The sequence below is a fragment of the Leopardus geoffroyi genome, chromosome C2 (genome assembly GCF_018350155.1).
Source record: "Leopardus geoffroyi isolate Oge1 chromosome C2, O.geoffroyi_Oge1_pat1.0, whole genome shotgun sequence".
Lineage (NCBI taxonomy): Eukaryota > Metazoa > Chordata > Mammalia > Carnivora > Felidae > Leopardus > Leopardus geoffroyi.
The window spans coordinates 121,271,880-121,285,496 of record NC_059333.1 but is presented as its reverse complement, the minus strand read 5'-3'; the positions used below and the strand labels follow the sequence as shown (position 1 = coordinate 121,285,496).

Here is a 13,617-nt window from a genome sequence, read left to right as displayed (position 1 = left end):
TGAATTGTGTATATTGTTCAGTGACATGATTGTGTATGTTCTTCTTATTCACCTGGATGTTGAGACTGTTTAGCTTGCTTTGTGACCTTGAGCAGGTTGTTCAGAGTCTTCATATTAGAATGGAGGCCTGGTTAGCCATTAAAATACTCAGCACTGGCAAGGGCTGGTCTCAAACAATCCATGTGGTTGGCATTTTATGTTCTAAGGTGAAAAAGAGATAAATTCCCTAACTGCTTGTACTGGGAAAAATGGTGGGGGGTTTTTTTGTTTGTTTTTTGTTTTATTTTTGTTTTTGTTTTGCTTGAGCCAGGCTTTTTAGAGGTTTGAAATAAAATTGTGCCTCATTAGGTACATATAGCCTCAAAGAGATAGGGATATTATGGTTACTTTTACTTATTTATTCCCCCCCACCAACAATACAGCATCTTTTAAACACACTCAATTCCATGCAGTCCAGAGTGGAAGCTTACTTCCATTAAATATTTAATCTTTCCAGATACTGTTACAGGGATGAAAAATGCTAAAGAATTCAAATTACCTCTGCTGATAAATATTTTGTGCAGACTTCATCTAAAAATGGAATTAATGGTGGTGTTAATAATCACAGTAACTGAATAGTTACTATGTTCCAAGAGCTGTGCTAAATTGGGGTAACAACTCTATGGGTAGGAAGGACTTGTCATTCCCTTTATACAGATGAAGAAACTGAGGTTCAGGGACCTTAAGTGACTTGCCCATAACACTCTGTCAGCAAGAGCAAGAGCAAAATCAAGTCTTAAGTCTGTTTGTACCAAAACTGTACATACTGTTAACTGCCTACTTGGCTAGATGGGCTCGCTCCTGGGCTAACTCCTGACAAGAATTGCACTGGGCTTCAGTCAGAATGGGAGAGATCTTAGGTGGTTGGTGAGAGAACGGTTGATGGGAATACTTCAGCAGCATTAATCATTCATTAGGGGACAAAATTTTGAAATTCTGCATTTTGATATTATTCAGACTTCTAGGTCCTACCCTAAAACTTCTGAATGATAATCTTTGGGGAGGAGACCCAGGAAACTACATTTAACATAAGCTCCACAGGCTGAGTTTGTGACTGCTGATGAGAACCATTGCACCTAATTACTGGGTGGCCTTTACTGTCGTTTGTATTTATCCCTGGGCCCCAGTCTATTAGGGTTAAGAAGAAGGCACCCTGTTCATCATTATTGGTAGAATCTTGAATCTTTTCATTTTTGTAGTGTTTTTCTTTTTAAGCGGCTAAACCAAATATTTGACTAAATTCCAATATGTGTGTATATCCTATTGAAGGGAAAATTTATTTAAGGAGAGTCTTAAAGCCAACAGTGGCCCTTCCTTATGAACATACTATTCTTTTCCCTCTGCTTCTCCTAAATGATAGCTGTTCTCTCTTGTGGGTGATCCAAGGCCAAAGTGGTAAGAACATCCTGTTCTGAATAAGACCATGTGAGCCTGTGTTAGTGTTCTTTTGCTCCCCTAGTGAGATGCCACCAATTTAGTGACTTCTACAACACATTTGTTACCTTACAGTTCTGTAGGCCGGAAGTCATGGGTCCCCTCACTGGGCTAAAATCAAGGTGTTGGAGGTCTGTTCCTCTCTGAAGGTCCTAGGGGGAGGATCTTTTCCATGGCTCATTCAGATTTTTGGCAGAATTCAGTTTCTTGAGGTGGTAGACCTGAGATCCTCATTTTTTAAATTGGATATAAACTGAAGGCCATTCCCAGCATCTGGAGGCCGCCTGTGTTCCTTGGCTCATGGCCCCTTCCATCTTCTAAGCCAGCACTAGAGAATCCAGTCTTTTTACATTTAGAATCCCACCTCCTTCTCCTCCCCCTCCCCCTCCTGCTCCTCCTCTTCCTCCCCTTCCTCCCCCTCCCCCCACTCTTCCTCCTCCTCCTCCTCCTCCTCCTCCTTTCTTACTCTGCAGGGGAAGGTTCTCTGCTTTTAAGGAATTCGTGTGATTAGATTTGGTCTGTCTAAATTATCTAGGATAATTTGCCCCATCCCAAGGCCCATACCTTTAAGCACATCTGCAAAATCCCTTTTGCCATGTAAGGTAACATCTTCACAGGTTCTGAGGATTAGGGCATGAGCGCATTTGAGGGGAATTATTCTGCCTGCCACTGACCAAAGCATTGTATGCCTTTGCTGACAGATAAGACAGCAGTGGTTATCACTGCCAGCAGGGTTACAGGCATTAATGTTGATGTGTCTGGGAAAATGTGATTTAACTGGCTATTTTTCTAAATTGAAATCATCTCAGGGCCAGATGCCAAAACAAGTAGTTTTGGAAAGGATATTTCAGGACTTTTGTATAGTCGAGGAGAGCTATGGTGGCACTTCTCTCTGTGTGTTACAAAGGGAAGTCATTCACATTGTGCCTGTTTGTAGGGTAATTTAGATTCAGAGGAAAATTATGATGTGAAATAGGGACACTCATTCAACCAGGATATTTGCTTTTAGTTCCTCATTGTATGTCCTATGCTGTCATACTTCCACACCTTTGTTCATGCCCTCTTAACTGCCTGGTGTGCCCTCCTGTCTTTTCTTTCCACTTATCTGTAATAATACACGTGTATGACAGGTTTTGACACCTAGTCATTCTAGAAAACATTTTCCAGGGTGCTGACTGTATGGCATCTACTCGTTTTCCCCAGTAGATGACTTAAAGTAATAAAAAGAATCCATGTCATCTGTCATTCTTTCAAAGGGCATTTTAAATTTTCTCCCATGTCTTCTTCCATAAATCTGCACAGCATTAAAAGATGCCCTTACAACATCTTGGACGTAGTAGGTACTCTGAACTACTTATTGAATTGATTCAAAGTAGCAAACTTTAGTGACTGCTTATATTATCGATACTCCAAAATTCTGCAAGATATGCGCATTTATTATTTCATGTTGTCAAAAAAAGGACATTGCTAAAGAATGTCTAATTTCAGGAATAGAACTGGAATTGTTAGAGGTGAGGTTTCCAATTCATCTTTTATTGAATATGTTAATTTCTATTCTGTCAGATTACCCAGTGTAATATAGTGGGGGCAGAGGGGTGGGCTTTTTGGTTTTTGTCCATTTCTGAGTCTATAACTGACAGGCAGTACACATGCAGACAACTGTACAAATCATGAGTGTATATATAACTTGATGAGTTTTCACAAAATGATACTCCCATGAAATAAGCACCTATATCAAGACACCGGAATTATTACCAGCATCCCCCAAACCCTCCTGCTTCCTTCCAATTAGCATTAATCTCAAGAGTAACCATTATCCTGACATTTGAGAAGTTTGACAAATGAGCTATTTTTAAGATACAGGAAAAAATTCTTACATTGTGAAAACAGTTCTCCAAGTAAGAATACGTGGGTTTCTAGAGATGTAAAAAAATGTGGCTCTTGCCCTGAAGGTGCATTGCAACACAAAACAGTACATTCTTTTCTAAATGTTCTTGCTTTATCAAGTAGTTTCAGTTACATAAGCAACTTGGAGTCAGGTTATTATTTTCCAATATTTATTGATTCTGTATTTGTTCCAGCAACACTTTTGCCTTGAATATTCACAAGTCGTTAAAAGCGCACCATGTTGTTGGCCCTGAGCAGTGTCTTGGCACTGTATCGCTTTCTGCATAGTTTTTATTGAGATCAAATCAGTATATTCTCTGTGGAATTTTGGCTGAGGTTCATAGTAGATACTCCAAGAAAAAACTCTTGTCAGCAAAGGTGGCGGTCACCATACTGCATGTCGTAACTGTCTCCCACAGAACCTCCCAGCAGAAGGGAAAGTGAAGTTGCTTGTAACAAAATGGATGGATAAAATATTAGAGAAGTCTAATTCAGGGTTATTCATGGCCCATACGTTTTCTCTGTTCAGGGATGTTGAAGCATTATTTCTAAAAGTAAAACATTGAAAACCACCTTAGTTATCAACATGAATACTTAAATAAATCATGGTACAGTCATAACGTAGACTGTTAATGAAACATGAAAGGCATGTTTTCAAAAAAATGCTTAATGGTAGGGGAAAGGCCTTAGTAACGTTAAGTAAAACTATATAAGAAAGACTAGAAATTCATAATATATTGGCCCCCTGGTTGTTTCTGAATGGTGTGCTTGAGAGCAATTTAAATTTTCTTATTTTCCAAGTATTTTCCACTTTACAAATTACTTTTCAAAAATCAGAAAATAGCCATATAGGATCCATTTTTTAAAAAAGGCTGCATTGGGCAAGTAACTGACTTTTCCTGTGAAGTGAAGTCCTTGAGGGAAATCAGACACAGCAAATCCTTGTTTTAGTCAGGAAGTTAGCAGGATTCCACACAACAACAGCAGGGTCACAAACATCCATAGATAGTCCTCCTTGAAATAATGTAATTTTTTTGATGTGAGAATCATTAGTGGTTACTTCATGCAACTTTCTGTGTAGGAATCCCTAAAGAGAACATTGTACACCCAAAATGTACTTTGAGCCTGTGTTGGAACATGCCCAGTGAAGAGAACTTCACTGTTCCAGAGGTAGCCCAGGTTGGCTCTGGACCCACTTGGACAGCATATATTTCCTTGTATTAATGCAGAAACTTTTTGGTATTTCGGCCTAATGGTTCTAATTCGGCCATTCTGTGGCCACGTAGAGCAAGAGTAAGCCTTCTTCAATGTAAGTGCCTTTTAAATATATGTCAGTGTGTTTTTAACAATCACTGGGGTAGAATTTAGGTATAGTAGACCTCACCCATTTAGAACAGACAATTTGATATGTTTTGATAGATGTATACACTCACAAAATCATCACTGCAATCAAGGTGCAGAGCATTTTCATTACCTTCCAAAGTTTCTTCATGCCCCTTTGCAGTCTGTCCCTCCTTCCACCCCTATTCCAGGCAACCATTCATCTGATTTCTGTCTCCATAGCTTAGTTTGCATTTTCTAGAATTTGATATAAACAGGATCATACGGTAGATACCTTTTTTTTTTTTTTAAACTGGCTGGTACCATACAAACCCTTAACTTTTTCTTTCACTTTGTGAAGCAGTTTTATAACAGCCATTCTTTCCTTTTATGGAGGCATCATAAAATGTGTCTCACACTTCCTCCTCAGGGAATTAACCATTCAGCAAAAATGGATTATAGATTTTATAAGTGAACCTATTCTTGCCACACTTAAAAGTGGAACTGGACTGGGGCGCCTGGGTGGCTCAGTCAGTTAAGCATCCGACTCTTGATTTGGCTCAGGTCAAGATCTCATAGTTTGTGGGTTCAAGCCCTGCCTCAGGCTCTGTGATGACAGCTTGGAGCCTGCTTGGCACTCTCTCTTTGCCACTCTCCAGCTCTCTCTCTCTTTAAATAAATAAATAAACAAACAAACAAACATTTTTTTTTTAAAGTGGAACTGGACTATAACCTTTGAGGCACTTTCTAACTTGAATGATGTATATGTCTATATAATGCTTCCAGTTAGTATTCAAAGGTAAATTTTGTACATTTCCTTGAAATGAGTTCAGTGATTATAAAAAAAATTCAGTAAGATGTAGGATTTGTTTTGTTTCTAGGTTTAATGCAATTTCCTAGTTATTTTCAGGATACTCTCCATGTATACTTAATTGCTTAATGACTTTTCACATGGTGAAAGCAAAGTTGCCATTTCAAAATTTAAAGTGGCAGATATAAGACCTCACAGGACAGTCCCATTCCATGGGAAGAAGATCTGCTTGAATGGAATCTAAAGACTAAACTGAAAATCCTGGTATATTTTAAGCCATATTCATAATCAAGCAAGTGATGATGACATCTACATTTTGCCTCTTGATTTTTTTATAGCTCCAAACCACACCCATGTTGTAAGTTGGCCTTTCTACTTGAGACGAAGTTCTTTTGAGATTAAAATCTTAGTAGTAGGCAGAATACTTCAGTTTGGCCTTGCTTATTTTCTTTGGCCAAACACTGACTTTGACAGAGGATTAATTGAAGGATAGACACATCTTACACTGAATTTTAAACCTTCTGGATTGTTTTCTTGGATCTCCAAATCTAAAGTTATAAGACCAACAGAAGCAGGTATGCAAAATTTTCCTTTATGTTAATAGCAGTAATCTGGCTTCAGATTCTGAAACTGCTTTATTAGATATATTTGTTAAATTGAGATAAACACCTCATGTTTTGTTTTGTTTTAGTGCATTTTTACTTTGGGATGCTAGATGGCTTTGCATAATCAATGCAAATAGTAACCTTGGTGTGAGGGTCACATAATTCTTTGTTCTCTTTTAATATTTCTGTTTTGAAAACTATTTCTTCCTTAAGTAATACTTGTTAGGTAAGAAACTGCTGTTTTGGTTTATTCAGGGTTGGTTAAAATTCAGTTTGTAATTTTTTGATTTGGCTTTAATTTTTCCTTTAGAAATGTATATAAATTCTTAGGAATATGCTAACATACATTCTTTCCGTGCCCTTTAGAATGTGTATGTATAATTGCTTCAAAACTTGAGTCTTTCAGTCTAATGAAACACCTCTTCCAATCTATGGTTTAATCATGGATAAGCAAAACTTTTCTTTTTTTTTTTTTGAAGAATTCAACAGATAAGTAAAATAAATGGTAATAGAAGATGTTGCCAGTATTGGGACGTGGTGAGATAATATCTAACCATATGGAGTCTGAAAAAAATCATTGAAATAAATTCTTTATCATTATTTTCGCTCTTCTACATTTTTAAGTACCAGAATGTACTTGGAGATAGTGCTCTCACTTAAAAGCTTTTTTCCCCATCACTGTTTCATAGAATTTGGGAAGAGGCTGATGGCTTTCAGAAAATTTCCTTATATAGTGTACAAATAAGCATTGTTGCCTTTCACTGTAAGCATTTTTAATGGTTTCTGCAATTGGCTGGAGAACCATATATCTTTACCCTAGCAGCCTCACCTGAGCTCTTTTCTTAGTAAAACAGAAAATGAGCAGTTCCCAGCCCATGTAAAGCTGAGAAGGTCTTGAATGATGCATGTCGAGGAAACTTGGATACTGATACTGCTGGCAGTTTGCATAGCTCTTAGTGACGAAGAATTAAAGACTCTTAAGTTTTCTTAAAAGGGGCCAGCTTCTAAAAAGTTAAGTATGTTTCCTTTGTGCAGTGACTTGAGCTCTCAAACCTAAGTAGTAAGTTAAGACTTATCTGCTCAGCTTTGTGAAGGAGTTAACCACTTAAATTTATTTGTATGCATCATAGAATAGAGTTACTCTGTGGCTCTTCTTAGAGAAACAAACACATCATGACCAGGGAGTCCTGGAAAGTAAGTGCCATGGACAAATTTCACATAGTTCTTAAAAAACCTTTTCTGGCTTTCTAAGGAGCCAGAATTCCCTTTTCTGTGTTATGCACGGAGTCCAACAAAGGCTGTGCCCTTGTGCCAGTCCTTTCGTAATGAACCAGCCAAATGCTCAATTGTGTTCTTGCAGAGGAGGGGGATAACATTCCTTTATGATCCTTAGTTTAGATCAGCTTACCACGCAAAGCATGATATTTGATTACCCTTATTATGTTACTTTGCATAGCTACAAATGTTACTAATGGCGTGGCCTTATCTAGCCATTAAAAAAGTCCAAGTTCATGCCGACTTACTTTCAGTGCTATAAAAGGACCTATTGCTAAAGACCCCAGGAATATGAGCCTGTGGAGAACAGAGTGGCACTTGGGGTTAGGTATGCACTGTGAGCATACATCGCAGACTCCTGAAAATAGTCCACTGAGTGCTTGGCTGCCTGTTTTTTCTAAGTAGTGATTTTAATCTCTAATACCCATTGTGTCTAGGCCTGAATTGCTTTAAGAATTATAAAAGTTTACTGGCCTTTTCTGACTACATCCTTTATATTAGAATTCAGGTTTTAGAATTACTTCTGTTTCTTTCCTTCCAAATGTTTCTAACCCAGTTCTCAGTCTTGCAGGATAGAAGAGATGTTATCATTAACCAGAAGTAGCAAATGGTGGGAAGAATTCTCCCTTTACCTGTTCCAGTTGAGGCTGGACACTGAGCTCTTTCTTCTTGGAACAGTGGTCTCCAGCCTTTTTTTCATTGTGCTACTCCCATCAGTAAAAACATTTTATATATGCCACTTCCAAGAATATATTTGTAATAACTAATATCTCATGGTATAATATACACGTAGGGTACTGTTTATTGTCAGTGACAGTGTAAAACTGTATTTTACATAGTCTTGATAATTTTGAATCATTTGTCCAACTTGTGGTCACATTTGCGTCTTTTATTTTCTAATGTAGCTGGTGAAGTCTCATTAAGAGTGGAGGTGTCTGCTTCTCCATTTTCTTACACTTGTATGCTTAATATATTTTCAGTACCCAGTTTCTGTGCAGGCATCATTTAAAACTAGTTGTCCATTTAGTGAAGGTAGGCTTGCTATCAGCTAAGTTACATAATTCACTAATCCACTCACCCAGGCATACATAAATCTCAGGATGTCAGAAATACTGGAGATGGTTAAAGGAGCAATGGCCCACTGTCTGGCTTCTGCTCTGTGGAATATCACTCCTCTCTTGGGGTGTCTCTTGAACTATTTGTGACATGGGATCCTGTGTTGTAAGGACCAAGTTAGGCTGCTTGTGAAAGTATGTATGTTAAATATTTGTAAATCTAATTTCGTCCCTAATACTTGTTTCTAATATTTCCTGCTCTCTTGTGGAGATCTTTGTTCTTGGTGTCTTTTGAGGAGCTAAGGGTGTCACCTCAGTCTTTTGATCTGTAAATTGAGGGGGTTGGACTGGATGACTTTTAAGGTTTTTTTTATCTGAGATTTTTATCCCGTTTAATTTTTTATCTTTTTTTTTTTTTTTCTTGTACATACCTATTAACTCATGCTCATAAGTAAGTAACTGTCACTGCTTGGAAGTTATTTCTATAAGGAATAATTTTCAGAAATAAAAATGACAGTATTAGGATACACTTTTTAAGTTAAAACTTTAGACATATCTATGACACCAAAACATAACTTTAAAAGTCTCCTTACTCTTCAAGGCCGCTGAGTTTAAATATTATCCCCTCAGGAAAATCTTTGTCAGACCCATATTTACTTCCTCTTTTTTTCGTCCTGTATAAGTCTGTACATTTTTATCAGTAGATGTGAACTATGGTTCTATGTGTAGATGTTTGCCTTTCGTGAGGCACAGTTATTTATTGCTCAGCAATATCAGCAGGCCTTGCTGAATCATTTCTTGTTTTCCACTGAAAATGTTGAAGAAAGCTGTTGAGAACATGTTCTCCAGGAAATTACTCTAAAATGTTTTCTTCCCAAGGAAACTTTTTGGGTAAATGTTGGGGCTGGAGTTCTTATCTTGGAGTCTATAAACCTCTAGGAGGTCCATGAATGGGCTTCTACAGACTCCCTGAAATCGTATGCAAAATTGAGATCTGTGTGCATTTTTCTGGGCACAGTGCCCATAGCTTTTTATCAATAAAGGCTAAAAATCAAAAGACATTTAAGAATCAATGTCACAGGGAAAATGTAGGCATTTCAAATATAAACTCTTCATCTAAATTTATATTTACTTCCTGACTGGATTTTCATCACTTTTGTATGTTTTCACTTCTCTACAGCGTTTTGTGGCCTTACCATGCAAATCAGTATTTATAACAATACTTAATAGCATAACCTTGAAAATGCCACGCTGTATTTCCTACTAATTGCATACTCCTGGCATTATCTTACTTAGTAATGATAATTCTTATTGAATGTAATAAGTGAATATATTACTTCTTTAAAAAAAAGGAGAATTTGGTGTTAAATTAGAATGAAGAAAGTAAAAAGAACCGCATATGGAACTGTTTTGTAAACCTCTATGCTAAGTCATCTAATTTCAATGTCTATATAAAAGAGGCTCAGATCTCTTCCTTGAATATCGTGTGGAAAGATGATTCCCTGCTTTCCCTGTCATACTATTTCATGTCTCCATTGCTCTTGGACATTCAAAAGTCATTGTGGTTTATCCAAAGGAATACAGGATTGGGACTGAAGCACACTGTCAACAGTACCAGCTTTGACCCTGAGCAGCGGATGAGCTATGCTATGTAGGTTGACCTCTTGGAATCTGTTTCCTTATGTGTGAAATGGGAGTAAAATAATATAGGGAAACAGATAATACTATCACATATAAAATTAGTATTTTCAGCTCTGCTAACCGGATTGACGTAGGTCAAATGTGATCACGTATGTAAAAGTGCTTTATAAATTAGAAAGCACTTAAATGTGAGACTGTTTCTCTTGGTAATGGCACCTGTTCCTTACAATGTCATGGTGGTCTTCCTTAGTCTTTGGTTTTAGGCCACCATGAAGAATCCATTTCAAATTTATTTTTTTCTTTCACAAAGCTAGGTCATTATTATTAGCTAAGAATGAAGTGTGTAGTGAGTTTGCCCTGAGACACTTATATTAAGTGAATAAACAGACTCACATGAAAACACACAAATAAAAAACATGAATGTTACTTTAAGATACTGAAATTAACTAAAGTAAGATTTTTCTAAGATTGCAAAAGCTGAGTAAGGGTCAGTCTAACTCTGTAAGCAGAATAATTAAATTACCCTGTGGGAGCTCTCGAGTACCTTCCTGGGCCTAACCTTATATGGAGAAGTAGAAATGTGGACCTTGACACTCTTGTTGGAATTATACCACTCTAGCACTTATTAGCTGAGTGGTATTGGGTGATTACTTGACCTTAGTGAGCTTGAGTGTCTTTATCTGTAAAATGGATATAAACTTCTACTTCTGGAGGTTGTTTCAAGAATTAGAGATAATTTATCTAAAGTGCCTTGCACACAGTAGATTCTCTTCGTATGTTCACTATTACTAACTTAAAAAATTATCATGTTAATTCTAGGTTTGTGTATTCCTGTGTCCAGGCTGGTCAGTTTTAGACCCCATTCATCATTTAAACTTTCATTCTGGGTGCTCTTTACTTAAGCTGAAGAGCAAAGCCTGACATACTTAAGCTTTTTCCTCTGTATTCAGAAATTGAAATGTTAACTTAGGGGAGTTGCTATCTAATTTGCTTTGAAAACATATTTTCTGTTATATTGTCTTAAAACCAGATGAAGAGGATGGTTAAGTAAAAGTAAAATGTGTTATAGAAAGAAGGATCACTATATACAGTTGTAGGATATGCCCTAATGTGATATTATTCCACTTCAGTTTTCTTTCATGTTTCTAGTTATAAAATAGTGCAAAAGAATAGTGAAAATAATATAATATGCATACATTTTCTCTGCCCAGATTCAAGAAATGTCAGCAATTTGCCATTTATTTAATGTATCAGCTCTTTACTTTCTGTAAGGAGTAAACCATGAGTCAACAGTAAACCAACAGTCCTGAAGTTGGCATGTTAATTATTTTTCCCACCCGTCTTTTTATATTTTTCCACTAATAATATAAAGTACCATTTTAAATGCTTTAAAATTTTTCACAAATTCTTTGCTATATTCTTTTTCTCATTTATCTCTCTCATGTTAAAACAAATACCTACTTCATTTTAACTGTTGTGTAGTATTTCACTAAGTGAGTATCCTATAATTATCTAGTTACCTGATGAAGGAATTCAGGTGGTTTCCTTTTTATTTTTATTTTTATTTATTTTTTTTTTTTGATATTGTTAACAAGGCTGTGCTTTTACTTTTATTTTGGTATATTTATATAAGAGTTTCTCTGTGATAAATTTCTAGAAGTGGAATTGTGGGTCATAGAATATGCTCTTCATCTCTTTCAGATATACACCACTCTGGAGAGCAATGTGGTGTAAGATGTTAGGTCATTGTTTTCATTTGCCTTTTCCATCATATGTAGTTATTAAAATAATGTTTAAAATCTGTGGCATAACCTCATTAAAAAAATCATACACGTATCTAGGTATGTTAAGTATACGTGAGTATTTGTAAATTAAAATAGTCCAGAAGGCTACTTCCCAAGTACTGCAGTTGTGTTAGATTTTTATACTGATCATGAAATATGTGAGCAAAACAGGAAAATTTGACCCATAATTATAGGGACTATCAACCAAAACTGACCTAAAATTGACATAGATGTTAGAATTATTAGATAATGACATTAAAACAATTATTACAACTGTATTCCATATGCTTAAAAGAGTTAAGTGAAGACATTGAAAATACTTTAAAAGACTTACACTGAACTTCTAGAGATGAAAACTATAAAATGCAAGATGAGCAATGCACTGGATGGTTTATGACAGATTAGACATTGTAGAAGAAAAGAATAGTGTTCTTGAAGACACAGCAGTAGAAACTATCCAAAATGAAACAGAGAAAAGAAATTACAAAAAAATTAAAAATATCCTCAGTGATCTGTGGGACTTCAAGTGACCTAATATACATGTACTTAGAGTTCCTAAGGAGGAAGAAAAACAGAAAAAATATTTGAAGAAATCATGGTAAAAATTGTTTCCAAATTTGACAAAATGTATAAGCCTACAGATCCAACAAGCTCAATTAACCAAAGCAAAAAGATACATGAAGAAAACTGTATCAAAACACATTGTAATTAAATTGCTTAAAACCAGTGCTAAGGATAAAATCTTAAAAGAAGCCAAAGGAAAAAAAAAGACAACTTACATAATTACATACAGAGGAAGAAAGATAATGTAAATTTCTCATTGGAAACAATGTGCATAAGATAGTGGAGGAGCACTATTAAAATACTGAAAGGAAAACTGTCAACTTGGAATTCTACACCCAACAAAATAACTTTCAAAACCAAAAATGAGATAAAGACTTTTCAGACATGTAAAAAGTGGAAAAATTCAAGGGTAGACCTTCACTACAGAAAGATCATAGGAAGACCATGAGGCAGAAAGAAAATGATACCATAAGGAAATACAGATCTATACAAAGGAATGAAGAGCACCAGAAATGGTACTGTATAGGTAAACTATAAGATTTTTTTCTTATTATTTAAATCTATTTAAAAGGTAATTATTTAAGTAAAATAGTACAGTGAAGTATGGGGTTTGTAACATATGTAAAATGTATGGCAAAAATAGCCTAAAGGATTGGTGGGGAAAAGTGAAAGTATATCATTGCAACATCCTTATACTATGTGCGGAATGGTGTAATAGCACTTGAGGATAAGCTGTGATGAGTTAAAGATGTATAGTACACACCCTAAAGCAACCACGGTAAGCCAAGAAAGGAGATAAAATGGAATTATAAATAATATTTGAGTAACCCAAAAGCAAATAGAAAAAGAGGAAGAAAGGAAACAAAGAACAGGTGGGACAAATAGCAAGATAAGAGACTTAAACCTAACCATATCAATAATCACATTATAAGGTTAATGGTCTGAACACCCCAGTTAAAAAGCAGAGACAGTTCAGGTTGGGTGAAAACACAAGACCCAGCCAAATGTTGCATTGAAGCCACACCCTTTAAATATAAAAACATAGATAGGCTAAACATAATGGAATTGGAAAAAATACACCATGATATTACAAACCAAAAGAACGCTGGACCCTAGCTCTATTAACATCAGGCAAAGGATATTTCAGAGCAAAGACTATTTCTAGGGATAAAGAAGGTAATTTCATAATGACAAAGGGGTCA

At 36.1% G+C, this 13,617-nt stretch overlaps 1 protein-coding gene across 3 annotated transcripts in view; it reads left to right on the top strand.

Moving 5' to 3' along the window:
- Positions 1-13,617, top strand: part of PLS1 (plastin 1) — a 112,248-nt gene that overhangs the window by 28,608 nt on the left and 70,023 nt on the right. The window contains exon 1 of one of the 3 annotated variants that reach the window (XM_045503412.1): positions 5,895-6,066. The exons of the other annotated variants lie outside the window; for them this stretch is intronic. The gene's annotated coding sequence lies outside the window, so the exon portion shown is untranslated. Of the gene's footprint in view, positions 1-5,894; positions 6,067-13,617 lie in introns of those variants that run through there. 3 annotated transcript variants of the gene reach the window in all.